The 19,491-nt window shown below is 41.2% G+C and overlaps 1 long non-coding RNA gene across 5 annotated transcripts in view; it reads left to right on the forward strand.

Annotated features, from left to right (window-relative positions):
* LOC140912673 (uncharacterized) overlaps positions 1–19,491 on the forward strand; it is a 70,765-nt gene that overhangs the window by 38,688 nt on the left and 12,586 nt on the right. For 3 of the 5 annotated variants that reach the window (XR_012159349.1, XR_012159346.1, XR_012159347.1), the window contains exon 5: positions 11,271–11,342. This is a non-coding gene — a long non-coding RNA (uncharacterized lncRNA). Of the gene's footprint in view, positions 1–6,360; positions 6,789–7,013; positions 9,196–11,270; positions 11,343–19,491 lie in introns of those variants that run through there. The other 2 variants (XR_012159350.1, XR_012159348.1) reach the window with 2 other exon arrangements.

Genomic DNA, 19,491 nt, shown 5'->3' on the forward strand with positions numbered 1-19,491 from the left:
GAAAGCTTATGCTCAAATAAATTGGTTAGTCTCTCAGGTGCCACAAGTACTCCTTTTCTTTTTGCGGATACAAACTAACACGGCTGCTGCTCTGAAACATTTCTCTAGAGTGGCCGCGGTGGTGGGGGAAGTCTGTGTAGAGATGAAGGTAGAAAGAAGAGGCAAGAGTGGAAATGAGAGGCAGCAGAGTTGGAGGAATCATGAACCTGGAAACTCGGATCATCCAGGAGAAGAATAGGAGATGAGGAAGAGACAAAGGAGGAGGGCTCAGTGTTGACTTTAGACAGGAGTGAGCTAAGGAGCCTGGGGCATGAAAGATTGATGGAATACTTCAAATTTATTAGTGAAGAAGGGGGGAGCAGGATGTTGGAAGGAGCAGTAGGGGTAAAAGTAGAGCCCTCTGCTGCCACCATGTTCTCTGGAATGGGAGGTTTGTGAAATAGTCACCAAAGAAAGACTGTTGAGACTGGCAGCCAGGGGTGAAAGTAGACCAGTATGGCATACCAGTAAGAAGCTGGTACTGGCCCATACACAGCCGACGTTAAAGCACTTCTGCAGCTAAGGACCCTTCAATGCCTCTTCTCCCTCCCCCTTCCCCTCCCCCCCCATCAGGGCTGCTGATGGCGTGGAGGGGCAAAAGGGGCAGCCACCCTGGGGCTGGTGGTTTTAAAAAGGGCCCGGGGCTCCCAGCCACTGCTACTACAGCAGCAGCCGGAGCCCTGGGCCCTTTAAAATCGCTCCTGGAGCCCCGGGCGGCACAGGCCAGGCAGCATGGCTGGCTGGGGGAGGCTGACCCCCAGCCCTGCCCCTTTTGCCTGAGGCCCCACCCCTTCTGGGGGCCTGGAGCCAGGCCCCAGCACCGGTAAGAGTTTAATATTACTTTCACCCCTGCATGCAGCTATGGTTGCTGATTCAGATGGGGGGCAGGTTTAGTATGAGGCAGATACAGAAACCATAGACTATTGATTTTACTATAAATGGAACGGGTTCTCCAGAGGGAATAGAAAAAGGAAGAAGGTGGTAGTTACTGTCACTTACTGGTATGTGACTTTGAGTATATTTGTGTCATACTACTTTTCATCACCTTTAATGTAACCAGAAAAATGGATTTAAAGTAGGATTTCACTGGGGCAAATAAATGATTCAACTTAAAAAAAAAGTTGGGAAAAGAAGCATCAGCACATCTATGGTCTCATCCAAAGCCCACTGAAGTCAGTAGTCTCCCATTGATGTCAGTGGGCTTTGGATTTGACCATAGTCCTCCCACTCTCAGTGTAGGTACTAGTTCTCTACAGCAGTTGTTCTCAAAGCCGGTCCGCTGCTTGTTCAGGGAAAGACCCTGGTGCGCCGGACCGGTTTGTTTACCTGCCGCGTCCACAGGTTCGGCCGATTGAGGCTCCCACTGGCCGCGGTTTGCCGCTCCAGGCCAATGGGGGCTGCAGGAAGGGCGGCCAGCACATCCCTTGGCCCGCGCCACTTCCCACAGTTCCCAGTGGCTTGGAGCGGTGAACCGTGGCCAGTGGGAGCCGTGATCGGCCGAACTTGCAGACGCGGCAGGAAAACAAACCGGTCTGGTGCGCCAGGGGCTTTCCCTGAACAAGCGGTGGACCGGCTTCGAGAACCACTGCTCTACAGAATAGGTGTCAACTCCATGGGTGCTCTGGGGCTCAAGCACCTATGGGAAAAAATAGGGGTTGCTCAGAGCCCACCATCCACAGCTTTTCGGCAGGGCTGACGATCAGCTGGGTGGCAGCTGGCTGGAGGCATTTCAGGGAGGGCGGGACCTCGGGAGGGGGCAGAGCAGGAAGAGGTGAAGTGAGGATGGAGCTTTGGGGGAAGGGGTGGAGTGGGGGCAGGGCCTCTGGCAGAGGGGGGTGGAGCATCCAACAGGAAAAATAAAAGTCAGCACCTGTGCTCTACAGTATAGTGTCTGGTGCTTTATCTAGTGTAGTTTTAAATGACTCAAGCTTTGAGGTGCTAAATTATTTTCAAATAATGTGTACCTAAAATTAAAATGTATTAATGCTGGTTGCAGCCAATGGATTATTTTGAAGTCTAAATACATTTACAATAAAATAAGGGATCTGAGAAATAAGATTTTCTCCAGAGGAGCTGAGAGCACAAGACAAACAAAAACAAACAGTTTGAGAACTGGAGAGATGTGAGCGAGCGTAAACGTATGTAACAAAGTTCAGAGATACTTTGGGGGGAACTTTGAGATGTTGCCACAAGATAAGAAATGCAACTGCTTTACTGCAGGTTTTTGTATTCTTAAAAATCAACGTACAGTGGGCTGCACTGGGGATGCCCATGTCACCATTCGTTCTGGCTACAGCTCCTTGGCAGTTATGATATCCAAAATGCGTGGAAGTAAATTTCATATCACTTCTCTTTCTACAAGATGGAAAAAAGAGGGAGAAATATATAACTACCAGTGCTTGTAATAATAGATTTGTTTCTTGATGGAAAAAGCATGAATAGGAGTTATGTTAGACACAGCCATTTTCAAATTCTTCTGATCTAGTACACAGAAAGTATAAATGTATTTGGAAGGAAATGTATGGAAAAACCTGTCAAAATGTTGAAATAAGGTAATGAGGGGGCAAGTATAATGCCTGCTGCTTGTAAAGAAACACTCTTGTTTTTCAGTATCTTAAAATGAGGCAGTTTCTCTAAACAACTCTTTTTTGATCCACTTATTTAAGGGGACTGCAACATATGTTTTTCCTCTTTCACTTTTTAATATTTTGGTCTCTGGTGAATCAGCACACAAAAGCTTCCTTCCTTTCGCTGAAGTCCACAAATGAAAAGCTTTTCTTTCTTTGATTGCAGATTAGGCTGCCAAGAAACAAAATCTAACTGGAGAACATCACTTTAATTTATTTATGGGATACAGATGACAAGGAAGTCTGTCCTCTTCTCAGGCTTTTTGGAATGCTTTAGGCTGACCCAGCCCAGTAGAGTTCATATGGCAAAGGCAAACTGTGCCAGAAACCAAAGCCAATAGTCATTGCAAACCTCTGAACCAAAACATTCCGTTAGTGCTTGAATTTCCCTATAATTTGTGTAGATTCCCTTCTTGTCAATGAAGCTAGCAGTGGATAACTAGCTTAGTGCAATCAGACAAAACAACTGTGCTATTCATTCAGTAATTAGATGATAGCAGTAATGCATGCTTTATGGTTTCCGTTCTTCATTCTTTCCTTTCTTTTAAAGTCCTTGGAGACAAACTGGGATGTTTGGCAAAGGGGAGGCTCTTGTTGAAAAATATCCTGTCTTTTTTTTTTTTTTTAACTTTAGGGTTGCTAATAAGTTCTATTCTCAGAAGCAAAACATTCGATCAAGGCAGCAAGAAAGAAGGAGCCAGGGGAGGAGGAGAAGGAAAAAACCAAAACCCGACAGTCATTATATATATATGTACTTTTCCTTTCATCTATTTAAATGATGGAGGAAGGCTCTCTTTCTTTCTTTCTTTTTTTTAATCATTGGGAAGACATGGCTTAATTTAGAATAAAACTAAGAATATCCATAATATAAATAATTTTAGCAGAACTAAACTGAGCTCTGTGGCTCTTAGTGGCTCAAGAGAGGGAGGAATAGTGCTAAAAGTAAGAGGTTAGCCTTGGTTTCAGGAGATAAATTTGCATAGGAGGGCAGGGGATGGCTTAAATGACGGAGTTGCAGTTCCAGCGAGAAGCTGCTGCTGTTTTTATCCTCCCGCTACCACCTCATCCACTTTCTTTTTGTCCAGATAGACAAGAAGAGAGAGGATAAAAAGCTTCCGTGAGCCACTGTGCTTTGACTCTGTTACTACAACTATTAAGCTCAGGTGCTACCTTTGGCTTTGTCTATACTAGAAAAGCACAGTGATATAACTAAACCAATTAAATGTGACTTATTTTAACCAGTGCAAACGGCTAATATAGATGCATATGAGCTACTTTGACTATTGTGTATATAGATTTAGCTTAAATTGGCAACTTATGTTCAATTATATTGGCAGGTCTCCCTTCCTTCTTTCACTGAAGCTCTGTGATTCAATCATGGTGTGACCTTGGGCAAGTGATTGAAGCTCCATGGCTTTTAATTTCTTCATCAGGGTGCTGATCCAAAACCCATTAAAATGAATGAAACTCTTTCTACTAACTACAGTGGGCTTTGGGTCAGTCCTCCTTTCAGTAAGCATGCTGTGAGGATTAATTAATTCCCCTGCTGCTACATCCACACTGCTGTTTTTAGCATGCTAGCTTGAGCAGAACCAGTGTGTGTCCATATAACTGGGCTGGGAGGCATACTGTTAGGGACCTCAGATGGCTTAAATTAGAGCTGCCCCAAGGCTCATGGAGCAGTGAGAGTGTAATTTAGTCTCCATGCCTATCAAATCCTTTAAATCTTTGCTGCGACTGCCACCATTTATGCCAGCTGTGTTGCTGGTTTGTTCATATGGAGACTTATCCAGTTGGAACTGGAGGGAGATTACTAATTTATTTCACAAACAGCACTGAACAATCATCAGATATTGGTGACATTTTTGGCTGTTAATGACCTAGGCCTAAATTTGTTCTGGTCATCTAGAAGTGAAAGACTCTGGAAACTAATACTACACACCCAATAAGCACAGGCCACTTCGCCTCCAAAAGTCTGCTGTTTGAGATTATAGCAAACATATAAATTATTCAATGCAAATGTGGAGTTTGTTTTGTAAATAAAGCTAGTTGAAATACTTCTGAATATGATGGGAACAGCCATTTCTAAATGTCAGTAGAACCAAGAGATTGTGTAGGGGGAAAAATGGCCACAGTTTGAGTATAAAAGTTTAAGGCATTATCCTGTGAAAAATCTATTATTGTAAAATGATCTGTATACGTGGTAGAACTGTGACTTGGCGCACATTCTTTTACCACAGAAAAATGCTTGCAGGAAACAGTATGGCATAGTAAAACCTATTTGGAAGCAAATGTATGGGTTAACAGCATATGGCCTATCATGCTATTTTTTAACTTGATATTTTCAACTTCTGGGACATTGAACAGTTACCAGCAATATGTCGTGAGCAAATTTCTTTTATTTGTAATGCTTGCTGTCATTTGTAGTGTAAGTCTCAATTGAAACATTAAACTTTTTATGAACTGGAAATCTTGGAAATCCTTCAGAGGCAGGCTTTTATTTATGATAGTGTAGTCAGCATTTCCATTATAGCCCCCTGTTTTCAGGGATTTATAATTTAGCTGTAAAAATTCATTCTGGACTGGAACTTGGCATATGAAATTGAATCTGCAGTGTGATGTTTGTACTCCATTTGAAAACAAACCTGGTAATTTCTAAAATGCAGAGCAGAAAAATAGATGCTCTTTTTGGGGTGGGGGGATGGGGTCTGGTTTATTATTTAAACTGATGTCTGTATCACCTTCTACAATTGATTCCATAGTAATACATTCTATTTCTATGAAATCTTTAATCTCCACACCTGCAATTGAAATTTAACTCTGGTAGATGTTCCCTTGGGTTGAAACATGGGAGCCATTTATCAATCTACAGTGACACAACACAACAGTTTAGAACGTTCTGTGAAGAATAATACAGTGTTCAATAGAAACTGACCGAGGACTTTAGATAGACTGCAACTATGCAAACTGCATTTTGGACAAGGCACCAGGATGATTATTAGCAGGAGTGTTGGAAGCAAGACATGAGAAGTAAATCTTCTGCTCTACTGTGCACTGATAAGGCTTCAGCTGGAGTATTGTGTCCAGTTCTGGGTGCCACATTTCAGGAAAGATGTGGACAAACTGGAGAAAGTCCGGAGAAGAGTGACAAAAATTATTAAAGTCTAGAAAACATTACCTATGAGGGAAGATTGAAAAAATTTGGTTTGTTTAGTCTGAAGAAGAGAACACTGCGGGGGGGGGGGGGGGGGTGGAGTGGAGGGGATGATAACAGTTTTCAAGTACCAAAAAGGTTGTTACAAGGAGGAGGGGGAAAATTTGTTCCCCTTAACCTCTGCAGATAGGACAAGAAGCAATGGGCATAAATTGCAGCAAGGGCAGTTTACATTGGACATTAGGAAATTTTTCCTGTCAGGGTGGTTAAGCACTGGAGTAGATTGCTTAGAGATATTGCGGAATCTCCATCATTGGCGATTTTTAAGAGTAGGTTAGACAAACACCTGTCAGGGATGGTCTGGATAATACTTAGTCCTGCCATGAGTGCAGGGGACTAGATTAGATGACCTTTGAAGGTTCCTTCCAGTCCTACATGTTTATGATCCTGTGACTAATATCCAGGATCTTGCAAAAAGTGTCATGGGATCTTTGGTGGTCACACATTTTCAGGACCTCAGTTTTACATCTCTCTCCACAGATGGAACCTTTAGCACCACAGCATCCACGATCAACACACTGGGATATTACTATAGTAATGCCTGATACAGATAAGTATTGTTAGACTCATCACTTTTTTAGACCTTAGTTTATCTTTGGAGACCATAATCACTCAGCTTGTCTGCTCTGAAGTGGTGTGGGTGCATAATGAGAGATATATATACTGTAGTTTGAGAGTAATTTCACGAGGTAGCTAATTGTAAATGAGAACTTGTTCACAGAGATTTCTCCTGGTTTTATGAAGATTTGGGTCCAAATTCTGCCCCTTGAGTACGTCTACACTGCAGTGTAAGCATGTGCTTGCACCCGGGCTCAAGGCTAACCTCTCTTGTGTCTAGACTGCAATTGTGCTAACCAAGGATCAGCAATCTTTGGCATGTGGATTATCAGGCAAATCCGCTGGCTGGCTGGGACAGTTTGTTTACCTACAGCATCCACAAGTTTGGCTGATCGCAGCTCCCACTGGCTGCGGTTCACCGTTCCAGGCCAATGGGGGTTGCGGGAAGCAGTGGCCATCACATCCCTTGGCCCACGCCACTTTCTATCGCTCCCATTGACAAGGAACAGTGAAGCGCGGCCAGTGGGAGCTACGATCGACCAAACCTGTGGATGCTGCAGGTAAACAAACCATCCCAGCACGCCAGTGGATTTCCCTGACTGTCCACGTGCCAAAGGTTGCTGATCCCTGCGCTAACCCAAGGCTTGGACCCAGAACCCTGCAGGGCTGGAGGGCCCAAGCTTGAGTCAGGCTGGGACCCTGGGTCCAAGCCCTATTGATTTGAAGTGTAACTGCAACCCTCTTTGATTCAGGTCCCAGGAGTCATCCGGAAGTATCCCACAATTTCATGGGACAACTTCCTTACTCCTCTCTATCCCAACAATCTTCAATTCACTTGATTGAAAATGGAAACCATGCCCCCACCTTTGCTAAGAGCATCAGCTCAGGTCATAGTTAACCTGTTCTCTTCTTATCACTGATCTGCATGCCCACTATCAGAGAACCTCCTGGGTTTGCAATGGAGAGCGAACTGATCAAGACTTTTGCAAAATGAGCTGCTTCCTGGTAACCTGCAGGACGGGCAGGAAAATTTTTCCACAGTGCACCAGGTTCATAGGGCCAGAGCAGCCACATATCGGGGGCGGGTGCTAGGGACTCTGGGATATGGTAACTCTGACTCGGGTCTGCGCACTACAGTGTGAATGCCAGAGCCCTAGGTTCAAGCATGGGTCAGAGAATTCTTAACCTAGGGTTAAAATACAATGTAGATGCTCAAGCCCAGGATTCCCTAACACAGGGCAGCTAACTCTAGTTCCCCTAACTTTGAGCTTATGTTGCAGTGTAGACATACCCTTAGATGCATATGTGTAGGCCTCATTGGAGTCAGTGGGTGCTGTGTGTTTCCCATTTATGTTGTGAGGGCTCATGTGATCCCACTGACCTAATAAAAGACTTGATCCTGAGTGGAAAAGCATCCATGACACCCGTTGAAGTCCACAGAAACAGCAGTTGCTCAGGATTGCTTTCAGAAAGCAAGCTTGGAGCAGAATAGGATGGCAAGTCTGGAGTAGGCAGCCTCTACTATTAAAAAATTGTCATGTAATATTATGATGGATGTAACTTACTGTTTTTTTTTCTAGATTTGCTGTATATGTGAATATACAAGAGAAGAATAGGATATTATGGCTTAGGGATGAAGGAACTGAGGCTTTTTTGTTTTCCCATCAATATTTAAGCATTTATATGGATAGAGATAATTACCTTTTTGGGGGGATTGTGAATTGGTAGGCCATTCTGGGTAAATACAGAATAGATAAGAAGAGCCTTCCAGAAATAAAGAAGAAGGCGATACTTGAAATAGTGCCACTGATAACATGCTGTGACTCTGGAGTTGTTACAGGACTCGGTGGTTCATAGAACTCTGCTTTATCCTATGCTTTTAGATTCATTTACTGACTGGATGCAATGTTTACACATTGGATGTAATGGAATGTTTTCCATATTTTTGTTCTGTTGCATATGTTGAGACAGGCACGAGGAATACATCTCCTCCCCATCTAAATGGTAGACAATAGTAGATTATTTTAATTTGGCTGAGCCAGCACAGACTACCACATGTGGTTTTCGAAACATTTTGTTTTTAGCTTTGTACAGCTTTAAGGCCTGATCAAAAGCTCTTTGACATTTATGAGCATCTTTCAGTTAACTTTGTTCTTTGGACCAGAGCTTCAATGCCTTGCTTTCTTTGCTGAATATATTAAATATACTGGTCAAAATTTTCAGACTTGGCTGTCTGCAGTTAGGCACCTAAATTCATAAAGTACATATGTAAGTACATGGCCTGATTTTAAAAGTTGCAGAGCACTCTCAGTTCCCATTGCTAACCTTTCAGACATAGTGGAAAACCCATCACTTCCAGGCTCTTAGGGAGGAGAAGGCCTGATGGTTGGCAGGGTTTGTTTTGTGAATTATGCTTTTACTTTGTGATTATATTTGCTTGTGGGTTAGATTTTTATATATGCCCTAATGGGAGGTGGGCAGGTCTTTATATTACCACAGAAAACTTGGTTAGCTGAGAGTTAAAAATGCTAGATTGCATATTCCACCAACACAAACTATGAAAAGCAAGAAAATAAGCAGTTGTCATTCAACACCTCATCTCCACTCCTCTCATAAGTTCTTCTCTTCAGCCTCAGCTACCTCCCTTCCACCTCCTACAGCTCAGATATCTCTTCCCTCATCCTGAACAACCAGTGGGCAGCCTTAATTCCAAACATATTTATTGGATACGTGATGTTGAGTTCTGGTGATTTTCAGGTTGGTGTAGCTTTCATAAATCAGATTGTATGTAGTTCTGAATGTGGTTTCTGTACTGATGTGTGCAAGGAAGTGAGGTCTTGTGTCAGATTGTAAACAATGTCTAAAGTATACGGCTTTCTGTAATGCTTAGGAAAAGTTATGAGACTGAGTGATCTATGTTACCGATTGTTCTAAATTTAGCAATAGTTTTTATGCAGACATCAGTTAATTGAAATCTGCATGTGTGTGCATATTATATTTATGGCTGGAATTAAGATTACATGTTGGTGGTTCAGGATGAGAGTGTAGGTATGCAGGCTGTGTGTGGTGGAAGGAAGGTAGTGGATATTGGGAAGGGGTAAATGGGATGTTAAATTACTTAAATGCTTGCTTCCTTTCTTTTTAAGGTATGTACATGTGTATATCTACACTATACTCTACTGACATAGCTATTTAGATATAGTTATGCTGGCATATCCCCGTAGTGTAGACACATCCCATATCAATGGAAGGGATTATTTGATCAGTGTAGAAACACCAGCTCCTTGAATGATGGTATTACATTGATAGAAGTATTTTTTTCCTTCTACCTAGCTGCATCTACAATGGGGATTATGTCAGACATGGATGTGGTTTTTCACGCCCTTGACAGATGTAGCTATGTTGACGTAACTTTTAAGTGTATACCAAGCAACAGTCAAGCTACTTGAACTTTAAATTAATAAAGTTTATGTGTGGGAATTTCATAGGTTTTTAAATTTATATTCCTCTGTGCCTCCTTGCCTGTTTCTCTGAATATATGCTTTCAAGAACAAATTATTTTGTTTTTAGTCTGGTAGAACAGCCATTGACCTCAGTAATGGCTTGCTTAGGGTTTGTATGGTTGGGTCAAATCTTAAATGTCAGGATCCAAGTTTTATTATTAGCATTTATCTACTAAGCACCTTTCAGTTTATACTACACACAGACCTGTGGGCAGGAGGAGAGTGTGGGAGGGAAGTGTTCCACCCTGATTCAGTTCACTTTAAAACTTGCATAGGCCACTCCTCAGGCACCTCCGTAGGCCTGTCTACACTTGGAAAATGTCATCATGAATGAGCATCCATGGGACTGTTCCACAGTGGGGCACAATGCAATCTCAGGTATTCAAGGTTTCAAATAATGCAGATGTTTTACACAGAATGGGAAGATACACTGCTTAGTTTTAAGTCAACACTTACCATTGGTACAATGTTGTTAAAACCATTCAGCCTAAATGAGATCCTGATCAAGACGGGGTTGCCTTCTTTTCTTGCTTATGTTACTCATAAGCCTTCATTTGTTAGGTCTTACTAGTTAGAACATACTAGTCAAATTAGAAACATGAAACAATGCTAATATACATTGTTCAATCATTTTAAACTTTATATTAATTTCACTGATTTCAGTGTTACCCTATATTTCTTTTGTGAAGGACTTTGATGACATTTCATAGTATAAAATTGATTAGCCCAGGTACAAAGTATTCCTTGAAAGGCATATAATCAGCTGCTGTTTTCTGATTCCCGTAAGTGTTTAATGTAAATGAGAATAATTCTATATGAATCCATGGAATATTTAACTTTAGTGAGCACAGTTGAATTTTAAACAGTGGCAATAGCATATTAAACTTTTCTCTAAATCATTTCTTGGTTAAGAAAATTCCAAATTTCTTGCCCAATTAAAAGAACTATAAATAGGAAAATATGTTAATAAAAGTGGGACTGAATGTCTGAAGGGGATTGTTGTTAAGTCATATAGAGCCTTCCATTTCTAAGACACTGGTTTAATTTATTAATATTACCAACTTGGGGCTAAGCTAAGACAATATAATACAAAATAAAAATATATTTGGGTATTGATGCCTGAGGAATTCCGAATGTCTTAACAAAATTTAAATGCAAAAGATAATTAGCAAAAGGTAGCCTGCCCACAAAACATTTTGTAAAGTAGATAAAAAAAATTAACTGAATATTCCATATTTACGTTCCAAAACAAAACTGAAACAAGCACTCGTAAATAACCTCGCACACACAACAAGCAAAGTGCAAAATAAATAAAATCATTTTCTGTAGGTGCATGGAAGGATGCTGCAGATAAATGCGTTGTACATTGAGTGAAAGGACATTCATTGGAAAAGGCTGAAGGTAACAACTTAAAATGACTTCTTCCATCTAATGGTGACTGGCAATCTCTGTTGGCAGTTACATTTGTACTCACCTTAAGTCCTTTTATACTGTCAGAGTGGTAGAAAAGGGCTTTATTGTGAATGACAATAAGGCCCTATGTGTTTAATTTTAAAATAGCTTAATGATTTTCCTATTTAAATTTTCAAATTTAAGACAACTAGGAAGGTAACAACCACAGCATTTCAAATATCAGTATGGAATAAATCGAGCTCTGCCCCTGTAGCCTACGCTGGAGCATGCTCAATCACTTTGTGGGGAAGGTAAATGCAGTCTGGTAAGTTCTAGGATGAAGCATGTGCAATGAGGATTGAATCTTTGAAGATTTTAGCTTTTAAGCTCTATAGTCTCTACTGAGCACGTGCAACTTCTATTTTTGAGAGGCTTGAAAACTTGGCCAAATTTGGGTGAATTTTCACAGGACAGCAAAAGTCACATACCTAATACAAAGGTCATCCCTGTCCCCACATTTCAAGTTCCTGCCCCAAGGAATGAGGGTGTTGAGATTCTCAAGTAAAAGGTCACCAGAATTTTTTAATATTGCAGAACAACATTTTTTTCTATCCTCATTCTCAGAAATAGATGAACCCTATTGGCTGAAATGTTCTAAAAAGGCATACCCTGAGGCAGATACCTGGAATGGAAAATTTTAGTTCAAACAAGTTACGTTTGGCAAAGTTATAAGCAGCTGAAAACATAATTTTGTAATAGGAAGCGTTGGGCAACCTTAATAGGCTACCAGCCCCACCTGTAATAAGACCAATTCTAAACGACCTGTCAAACCCCACATTGAATGCTATTTTTTTAAATGAATGATGTCCTGACACACACAAAGGCCAGAAATAACTTAAACATATTTTTCTTACTGATTTAATATACATTTCTGACTTACGACATAGTGACGTAAGGAGGACGAAGTGGATTAATAACAAAATATGAATGTGATCTGTAGTACTTGTCTGTGCGGGATAAAAAGAACGGAGGGCATTGGCAAAGTGTGTAGTGCATCTGCTGCTCTAGGAATTTTTTTGGGGGGTATGTTGTGGCCTGTGTTTTACAGGAGCTCAGACTGGATGATCACAGGGGTCTGTTCTAGCCTTGGAATCTATGAATCTTGTGTTTGAGTCATCAAAATCTCAGTCTGCTTTCTTCAGACACACACCCTAACTGTTTTATTCTAAAAAAACACTTACATGATCAGATGGTAAACATGAGTCCTGGACACACTAACATAATTCATGAATCTGTCAGTCACCGAAAATGGTGAGTTTTTTTCGTGTAACTCTTATTGCCAAGACAAGGAAGGCTTCATTTCCCATCCTTTCTCCTCTGTTTTTATTTTCCTTCTCTTCAAAATACACCTCCTTGTCATGATAGTCATTGTGGTCTTTTAATATCTAATCAAATAAAATTAGTTAATGTGAAAATCTTGTTAAAACAAAGTTGTCTTCCCCTATTCACAAGTGTAACTGAGTAGTTTCATAGCTTCCCTTACTGTGTGTGTGTGTGTTTAAAATAATGCTTTGAATAGTGTCTTTCATGCAAACTTCTGTGCAGCCTGAAATGCTTTACAGAGTTAAATAATACATATTTACCCAGGGAGAGAGAGAGAAAGCAGAAAAGACATCAGACAAAAAAAGGGAGGTGAGACTGTGGAGAGAACAACATTGTATAATGGACTTGCATAATATGGCTTTCGGTTGTAAGTTACTCAGTGTTATATAGAAGTTAAACAATATTGGACCTGGTCAGTACTTAAATAGGAGACTTCCAGATAAAATCTGTAAGACATATGCAACCCTCCACAGAAACTGTGGGATATAGTAATGTAAGATAATGCTTGAAATCAATTGGAGCTTACAAGTGATGACACAGTAGAGCTCTTGGATTTTCAATGCTGGGTTCCTAAAATTAGACTCCTGAATCCTTTATTTAGCCCAGTGGAAGTGCATACCCCACTTCATAGAAAGTTATAGTAGATGCCACTGCTGTGTGCACATCTTCAGTGTTCCTGGAGGTATTGTACATACCTACGTACAGGAGATGCCAAATCTGCTGTTGGAGTAGCATACTTCTGCATTTCTCCTATCATGTGGCTTAAAGCAACAATCTAGCCCAGGGTTAGATTGCACCACGACCCCCTTCTCACAACAAAAATTACTATAGGACCCTAGGAGGGGGGACCGATGTCTGAGCCTGCCCAAGCCCCACCACCCCAGGGGTGGAGGGGCAAAGCCAAAGCCCCACCTTCCCAGGCCAGGGGGCCTGTAACCTGAGCCCTGCCTCCCAGGGCTGAAGCTCTCATGCTTGGGGTTTAGCTTTGGCCCCGGACCCCAGCAAGTCTAAGCCAGCCCTGGCAACCTCATTAAAACGGGGTCATGATCCACTTTGGGGTCCCAACCCACAGTTTGAGAACCACTGATCTAGCCCTTGCTATGTTAACAGCCTTTACTGCTAAAGTATAAAGAGACAGTGTATGACTTTTTGTTCAGGGCTTTAATATTATCAACATGTATTTTCATTTACGTTGAAGACTTGTTATATTTATAGCATTCAGACCTAATTAGTAATAAGATCAGGAAAAATGCTGAATCATAAGACTGACTTTTGGAAGTAGTGGGCTTTACTGTGGGTTCCCTGGAAGTTCATACAGTAGCTTTGGTGTTGTCCTAGAGCCCAATAAAAACTACTTCATTTTTTTGGTCCTTTTTAAAAACTGTCTTATAGGGAAAATATTTATATTAGCACTTTTCTTCCCATCAACATATAACAGCTGCATTAAAAATATTTCATTGAATATTTGTTGTCCTAGACATTCAAAATTAAGAATAAAATAAAAATCATGTCTGTCAGGGTAAGGAACCACATTAAAGGAAGATGTGTAACTAGAAGCATTCTATGCTTCTGATCCTTTCATACTCTGTTACTGGTAAACGGCTTTTTTAAAAAAGTAAAAGAAGCATTACCCAACTGGCAGCGTGGAGTCACAGGAGTACAGCAGATGGAGAGGATCCAGTTCAGGGAAGCAATGACTGATAGTGTGGTGCATGCCAGGAGTCAGGATCTGAGATGTTATGGAAAAGTTGCTGAGGCTTATCCATCCCTCTGACCACTACCCCATGCTGCTCATCCATGTGGGCACCAGTGATACTGCCAGGGATGACTCTGGACAGATCAGCAATGGTGGCAGGGCTCTGGGAGCTAGGGGGAAGCAGTCAGGGGCACAGATGGTGGTCTCATCCATCCTCCTGGTTGAGGGTAAAGGCCCAGGAAAGCGCATGCACATCTTGGAGATGAATGCATGGCTTCAAAAGATGGTGTCAATAGGAGGGCTTTAGCTTCTGCAACCATGGGATGCTGCTCTGGAAAAGATTACTGCTGGGAAAAGATGAGGGTCTACCCAACCAAGAAGGGGAAGAGCATGTTCACACACTGATTCACCAACCTAGAGTGAAGGACTTTACACTAGGTTCAAATGTGGCAGGTGACAAAAGCTTACAGGTAGGTATAAAAAAAGTTGACATTATCAAAGGGCTAAATAGTGAGGGGGGGCATTACAATTGGGTTATAAGAGCAATGATGGGGATTACCGTTGGGGAATATTCTCAACATTTTAGATGTACACAAATGCAAGGAGTATGGGGAATTAACAGGAAGAACTGGAAGTCTTAGTACACAAGCTAAATCATGACTTAATTGGTATCACAGAGACTTGGAGGGATAAATCTCACGAGAGGAATATTGGTATAGAGGAGTATAGCTTGTTCATGAGAACAGGGAGAGGAAAAAGTGAGGAGATATTGATGGTATATCAAGGCTATATATGCTTGTTCTGAGGTCTAGCAGGAGGTGAGGCAGACCAGTTGAAAGTCTCTGGGTGAAGATAAAGGAAAAAAACGGGTGATGAGATGGTAGTGGTCTATTATACACAACAAAATCAGGAGGTGGTAGAACAAATTTCTTTCACAAATAAAAAATACCTAGCACACAAGGTCTGGTTAGGGACCATAACCACCCAGACATCTGTTTGGAAAAGTATTATGGTAAAACACAAAATGTTCAATAAGTTCTTGGAATATATCGGGGATGTCTTCTTGTTTCAGAAGCTGGAGGAAGTACCCAAGCAGACAGCCATTTGAGACTTGATTCAGACTAACTGTGATGAATTGATTGCAAATCTAAAGGTTAAAGGCAATTTGGATGAAAGTGATCATGAAATGATAGATTTCATGATTCAGAGGAAAGGAAAGCCTTGGAGAGAGGCAGAATAAGGACAATGGACTTAAAAAAAGCAGTCTTTAACAGCCTCAGAAATGATAGGTAGGGTCCCCAAGAAGAAAAATTAAGGAATAAAGTAGACACAACAGCAAACTATCCGGATGTGAAGGAATAATAGGTATAATGGTAAGAAGCCAATAGTTGCATCAGGAACATTTTAATGATGTGAGAATCAAAAAGAAATCTACAAAAAGTGAAAACATGGACAAATTGCTAAGGAGGAGCACAAAAGAATAATGCAAGCACATGGGGAGAAAATCAGAAAGGCTAAGGCACACCAGCAAGAATCATAAGAGGCAAAAATAAGAGTTTCTATAAATTAGGAGCAAGAGAAAGATGAAGGAAAGTGTAGTTCCTTACTTAGCGAGGCAGGCGTGCAAAGAATGAACGACACCAAGAAAACTGAGGTGTTTAATGCCTATTTTGCTTCATTCTTTTACTAAAAGGGTTAATTGTGACCAGGTGCTTAACACAATCAATATTAACATCAAGGGGGAAGGAATGCAAGCCAAAACAGGAAAATAAAAGTTTAAGGATAGATAAGTTAACTGTGTTCAAGTTGGCAGGGCCTGATGAAATTTGTTCTTGGGTATTTATTTAAGGAACTAACTGAAGCATTCTCAGAACTGTTAGGAGTTATTTTCAAAAACTTACAGAGGACAGGTGAGGTCCCAGAAGACTGGAGAAGGACAAACATAGTACCTATCTTTAAAAGGGGGAACAAAGAGGACACAGAGAATTGTAGAACAGTTAGCCAAACTTTGATAACTGGAAAGATACTGGAATAAATTACAGTTTGTAAATACCTAGAGGATAATATGTTTTTAAGTAATACCCAGCATGAATTTGTCTAGAAGAAATCATTAAATATCCATGGTAAATAGGCCCAATGGCCTGTGATGGGATATTAGATGGGGTGGGATCTGAGTTACCCAGGAAAGAATTTTCTGTAGTATCTGGCTGGCGAATCTTGCCCATATGCTTAGGGTTTAGCTGATTACCATATTTGGGGTCGGGAAGGAATTTTCCTCCAGGGCAGATTGGAAGAGGCCCTAGAGGTTTTTCACCTTCCTCTGTAGCATGGGGCATGGGTCACTTGCTGGAGGATTCTCTGCTCCTTGAAGTCTTTAAACCACGATTTGAGGACTTCAGTAGCTCAGACATAGGGGTGAGGTTTTTCGCAGGAGTGGGTGGGTGAAATTCTGTGGCCTGCGTTGTGCAGGAGGTCAGACTAGATGATCATAATGGTCCCTTCTGACCTAGTATCTATGAATCTATGTCAAACCAACCTAATTTCCTTCTTTGGTAGGGTTACTAGCCTAGTGGATGGAGCGGGGGAGGAGCTGTAGGTGTCATATCTTGAATTTAGTAGGCAGTGTTGTAGCTGTGTCGGTCCCAAGATATTAGAGAGACAAGATGGGTGAGTTAATATCTTTTATTGGACCAACTTGTGTTGGTGAGAGAGACAAGCTTTCAAGATTACACAGAGCTCTTCTTCAGGTCTGGGAAACATACTCAGTGTGTCACAGCTAAATACAAGATGGAACAGATTGTTTAGCATAAGCAGTTAACGCACATATCAAGGGGCCATTCAAGGTAATGTGGCCCCTTAACCTTGAACGGTTCCTTAAAATATGTATTAAGGGGCCACATCACCTTGAATGGCCCCTTGATATGTGCGTTAACTGCTTATGCTAAACAATGTGTTCCATCTTGTATTTAGCTGTGACACACTGAGTATGTTTCCCAGACCTGAAGAACAGGTCTGTGTAAACTCGAAAGCTTATCTCTCTCACTAACACAAGTTGGTCCAATAAATGATATCTCACACAACTTGTCTCTTTGATTTTTAGTGAGGCTTTGGACACAGTCCCACCTGCCACTCTCATAGGCAAACTAGGGAAATGTGGTCTAGATGAAATTAGTGTAATGTGCACAATTGGTTGAAAAATTGGTTACTACTTTTTAAGTACAATGGTTCGCTGTCAAACTGGGATCATGTTTCTAGTGGGGTCCTGCAGGGGTCAGTTCTGGTACTAGTCAATATATTCATTAATTACTTGGATAATAGAGTGAAAAGTATGCTTATGCCATTTGTGGATGACACCAAGCTAGTCAGGGTTGCAAACACTTTGGAGGACAGGATTAGAATTCAAAATGATCTTGACAAATTGGAGAATTGTTCTGAAATCAACAAGGTGAAATTCAATTAAGACAAGTGCAAAGTACTGCACTTAGGAAGGAAAAATTAAATGCACAGCTATTAAATGGGAAATAAAAGACTAGGTGATACAACTGCTGAAAAGGATCTAGGGGTTATAATGGATCAGAAATTGAATGAGTCAAAACTATAATGCAATTGCAAAAAAAGCTAATATCATTCTGGGGTGTATTATTTGGTGTCATATGTAAGACCTAGAAGAGAATTGTCCTGCTTTACTTGGCACCAGTGAGGTCTCAGATGGAGTACTGTGTTCAATTCTGGGTGCCACACTTTCAGCTGTGGATAGATTGGAGAGAGTGCAGAGGAGAACAATAAAAATGACAAAAGGTTTACAAAATCTAACTTATGAGGACAGGTTAAAAAAACTGGCCTTGAGGTTTAGTCTTGAGAGGGGACGTGTTAAATCTTCAAATATGTTAAGGGCTGTTATAAAAAGAAATGTGATCAGTTGTTCTCCATGCCCACTTGAGGTAGGAAAAGAAGTAATGGACTTACTCTGCAGCAAGGGAGATTTAGGTTAGATATTAAGAATAACTTTCTAACTATAAGGGTAAATAAGCTCTGGAATAGGCTTCTGAAGGAGTTTGCAGAATACCCATCTTGGAGATTTTTAAGAACAGGTTGGACTAACACCAGTCATGGATGGTTTAGTTTACTGGGGGCTGGACTAGGTGACCTCTTAAGGTCCCTTCCAGTTCTACATTTCTGTGATTCTATGGGAAGGAGAACAAACATACATCTGAGTGGAAAGACAGAAGTGGTCTGACAAAACATAATAAAAAGATTTGTCCTGAAACCATATAATAAGCTTGGCCCAGTTTTTCTCAAATCCCTACATCTCCAGCGGCCCACAGGGTGCTCAAATGTTTTGAGAACCAAGGATTGAGAGGGGAAGTAGTCATGAAAGGTCCTGATTTTTGCGCCTGAGATTTTTTGTGGAATGAAGATCATGTCTGTTGTCCTGCGGGATGGTCTCAAACCACACTGAGATTCTGGCAGTATTTCCTCAGCAAGGGGAAGTAATCAGTTTGAGAGGATATGTGCAAGAATTTTCCCTGCTGTAGATAGCAAGGCAATGCCTCAATAGTTTCCACACGCCGACTTATCTCCTTTCTTAAAGATTGTAACAACGTTAGCGTTTCTCAAGTCTTTTTGGAATCTTCTTATTGTTCCAGATATGAAGAAAAAGTGCGTGGAGCTTCCCTACCAGTTCTTCACCTCCAAATGTGTAGACTTCAGCTGGTGTGCCATCTGGCCCTGCAGTCTTGTTGTTCTTAGTTTGCATAATGGCTTGTGTTACTATTCGAGGGTGGGAGGGTCAGCAAGAGATTCTCTTTCATTGTCATTGAGATATTGATTCAATAGTGGCATCAGAGACAGTTGACTTATGGTTCAGGAGTAACTCGAAAAGCTCCTTCCATCTGGCTTTTATGGCTTTGCTGTCCTTAAAATACGTTGGTCCGTTTTGGACTTGGAGTGGTGTGGGTCCATGGGAGCATGGGCTGTAAATGGCCCTTGTTGCCTGAAAGATACTCCTTATGTCATATTTGTCAGCATAAAGTTCAATCTCCTTGGCCTTTTCTCTCCACCACTTATTTCTGATGCCAC

The sequence above is a fragment of the Lepidochelys kempii genome, chromosome 1, assembly GCF_965140265.1.
Source record: "Lepidochelys kempii isolate rLepKem1 chromosome 1, rLepKem1.hap2, whole genome shotgun sequence".
Lineage (NCBI taxonomy): Eukaryota > Metazoa > Chordata > Testudines > Cheloniidae > Lepidochelys > Lepidochelys kempii.